The sequence below is a fragment of the Garra rufa genome, chromosome 14 (genome assembly GCF_049309525.1).
Source record: "Garra rufa chromosome 14, GarRuf1.0, whole genome shotgun sequence".
Lineage (NCBI taxonomy): Eukaryota > Metazoa > Chordata > Actinopteri > Cypriniformes > Cyprinidae > Garra > Garra rufa.
Genome location: NC_133374.1, coordinates 8676252 through 8680538, shown reverse-complemented (window position 1 = coordinate 8680538; position 4287 = coordinate 8676252).

Here is a 4287-nt window from a genome sequence, read left to right as displayed (position 1 = left end):
CGACTTTAATCCCAAAATTTTCTTGTAGTTTTAGATTTAAATTTTTTTTTTTTTACGTGGCACTAAAATGCCGTTGTACATAAACATCTCGGATGACATGGGGATGAGTAAATTACCAGGAAGTTCTTTCTGCAAGTGAACTAATCCAATAAATAAATGCATGGTTGCAAGCAAAAAAAACTATATTAGTGATTTAATTAAAACTTAAGTTACAAACATTATTTTGATGAATTTTGTTCTGTTCTAAAAGAGTAAGTAATTTTAATTTGCTGAAAATGTTCTCACCCTCAGGCCATCCAAGATGTAGTTTTGGAGAAATGTAGCATTAAAACACTTGCTCATCAACGGATGCTCTGCAGTGAATGGGTGCCATCAGAATGAGAGTCCAAACAGTTGCTAAAAACATCACAACAATCCACGCGACTCCAGTCTATAAATTAAAGTCGTAAGTGAAAACTACTTTGTCAGCTGTTTGGACTCTCATTCTGACGGCACCCATTCACTGCAGAGCATCCATTGGTGAGCAATTGATGTAATGCTAAATTTCTTAGGAGACAAAGAAAATGAATTCACTCCACAAATCAAAATCCTGTCATCTCTTCTCCAGAGGAGATGTTGCAAATGAAATGGAGAGATCCGGGTGAACGAGGGTGGTGGGTGAGCAGGTGGGATTGATCTACACTGGTCTCAGTGGGCAGCAGCAGACAGGAGGATGGCTTTCCTGACAGCATACAGCTGTTACTCTTAATTACCTCCGTTATGCGTGTGGGGTTAATTAAACCAGTTTGGGTGAAAACTAAGACATGAATTTCCTAACAAAGGATATTAGGTTAAAACCCTACACATCGCCGCCGCAGCAAACGCTGAATGTTTGTCTGCATTAGCTCTGAATTTAGCGTCTCATTTAACTAGCGAGCGCTCATTAGCTTGGATTGGATGGCTTGTTCGTTTTAGTTTTTTCCATTAATGATATAAAAACAAAAAGCTTGCATTTTCTACTCAAGCACATGCTGTTTTCAAAACCGAATAAATGAGCCATTTTCTTTTCTCAGCCCGAGTTTGCGAATCTAACGGCGGTGTGTTTTGATGGCAACGAGGGATTCGGATTTGACCCGGAGTCGCCAGGTACTGAACGCCATCTTATAATAATGGTCGAGATGTACAGTCAGTCATCTGTAGGCTACATAGATTCATAATATTAGCAGCACAGTCAGTGTCTGCGTGTGTACTAGCTTTAATCACCTGTGCCTCATTGTGCGCAGCATACACACCTTACCTCATTAAAATGATGGATCGAGCCAGAGGGGAAGCTCTCGGTTGCTCTAGATTTGTTCTCGTTTAAAAGGTGTTTAATAGGGGAACACCTGTGGGGAACTGCTCTCGTTTTCTGACAGCAACCTAGACGCCTGGCAGATGTGCGGGAGATGGTATGCTTTTGACATTTTAGTATGTATGTCCCAATATTTGTCTGTGGGTTTTCAAATGGAGTGTGTATGTAGTTGTCATAGTGCAGTGGCTCTCAATAAGGGTTGTCTTGAATACTATACATTCATAAGCTCGACTAGTCGGCGGGTTGCCTAAATGACTAATAGGCCTGATATAATGAGGCTGGTTTTTCTGATCAGACTCATTTATTAAGGCACCTTTGTTCTTGTGTTAAAAAAATAGATGGGATGCAACAAAATAGGGAGCTCAGTTCGAGGAAAGCAATGCTCCGTGCAAATGTTGAAATTCATCTAAGCATGTGTAGATTTGCATTGTTAGAATAGTAAAATAAATAGGCACATTAGTGTTTATAAAAGGAATGAGAAAATGCTTCCCATATCATTTGTGACCCTGGACTAGCAATAGCCAGAAATACATTGTATGGGTCAAAATTATTGATTTTTCTTTAATGCCAAAAATCATTAGGATATTAAGTAAAGATCATGACCCATGAAGATATTTTGTAAGTTTCTCAGTGTAAATATATCACAACTTAATTTTTGATTAGTAATATGCATTGCTCAGAACTTAATTTGGACTGTTTTAAAAGTGATTTTCACAATATTTTGATTTTTTTGCACCATCAGATTCCAGATTTTCAAATAGTTGCATCTCGGCCAAATATTGCTCTATCCTAACAAACCATACTTCAGTGGAAAGCTAATTTATTCAGCCTCAAATTATGTATAAATCTCAATTTAAAAAAATGGACCCTTATTGACTGGTTTTGTGGTCCAGGGTTACATTTGTGGTTAATGTCAAAGGCAGTATGGTATTTTTCTGCAAATAACTCTTAACTCTAGCACTCTATTCTAAGTCTATTTTATATATATATATATATATATATATATATATATATATATAAAACACTTGACCCACTAACAATTGCCGTCTTTTCTAACTACTCATTTTCTAAAAAAAAAAAAATCACTAGCTTTCTATTTTTTTTTTTTGCTGTTCTATCTACTTTTTTCTCTTTACAAATAATTACCCTCTAATACTAGCATTCTCTATTCTTTTTCTATTTTATCTACTTGTTTTCTTTTTATTCATTGTAAAGAAGTAATAAATTATGGGTAACACTTATATTATTAAGAGTTTGTTCCTGGGTGGTAAATCACACTTATGCTGTTCATGTATTGTCAGTTGTCTTTGTCAATCTATGTTAATATGTTAATATTTTTTATTGTTGTTGGCCCTGTGATATTTATTTAGTGAGGAAGGCAAATAGACAGTGTTGAGTGCATTATATATTTTGGTACTTACTTACATAATAGTATATAGTAAAAAAAAAAAAAAAAATATATATATATATATATATATATATATATATATATATATATATATATATATTATTTTTTTATTTTATTTTTTTTAAAGAAGTGTCTTCTGCTCACCAAGCCTGCATTTATTTGATCAAAGGACAGAAAAAACTGTAAAATTTTGAAATATTTGTATTATTTAAAATAACTGTATTCTATTCGAATACATTTTAAAATGTAATTTATTCCTATGATTTCAAAGCTGTTTTTTAGCATCAGTCACATGATCCTTCAGAAATCATTTTAATATTCTGATTTGCTGTTTAAAAACATTTATTATTATAATGTTGAAAACAGCTGAGTAGAATTTTTTTTCAGGTTTGTTTGATGAATAGAAAGTTTAGAACAACATTTATCTGAAATAGTATTCTAAATGTCTTTATAAATTTAAAGCATTGTTGACTAAAAAAAAAAAAAAGTATTTGATTTCTATCATTTATTTCCCAAAATATTGATTCCAAACTTTTGAGTGGTATAATGTCACAAAAGCTTTTTTAGATAAATGCTGATCTCTGGATCTTTCTATTCATCAAAGAATCCTGAAAAATGTGACTCAGCTGTTTTAAATATTTGATAATTATTATAATATTAGAAAAAATGCAGGCTTGGTGAGCAGAAGACACTTTTTATAACTGCACGTTTGAACCATTAGTTAAGCATTAATAAATAGTCAATGCATTATTTATAAAGCATTGTACCTACATTAATAAGCAGTTTATAAATGCAGCTATAAATGTTTTGTTCTTGAATTATGAGCATATCGATAATGTTTAATATTTGTATTTTCATACTTTAAGGATTCATTTATCTTTTCTAAATTATTACATTATTTACTAACCAGCTATTTAGTTGTCATCAGTGGTTCAAAAGATCATTTTGAAAGAGTAAGTAAATGTATTTACACATCTTATTAGTTACTGTGTGTTAATAAATGCTTTATTAACACGTATTGTCAGTTAACTCTTTTTGTGAGCTCATCTAAAGTGAGAACTACTTATGGTTTGGCAAAGGTTTTACAAAGATTTCAAGGCTCAGTTATCTTGTATTTTCTTCATTTTGTTGTTGTTTTTTTCATTTAGTTCCTTTATATCCAGTTAAACTTTTTGTCTTCAAATGTTTTTTGTTTTTTTTTCGGTTTAGAAGATACTTGAGCCTTTAAATCTGCTTTGTAAAAGCTCACAAAAATAGTTAACTAGCAACTACTGAACATTTTGTAACTACCTGAATTAATCATTAATTACACACTATTACTATATCTGAATAATATGTATAAATGTACTTTTAAATAGTTTATTAATCATTTACTTACACTTTGTAAATGATCTTATGAACCACTGAAAACGGCTAAATAACTGGTTTGTTAATAATGTAACACTTAACTTAGAAATGATTCATTAATTAATCGTGAAAATATAATTATTAAGCACATTGTCGATATGCTCATAAATGAAGAACAAAGCCCTGGTAACACTTTACAATA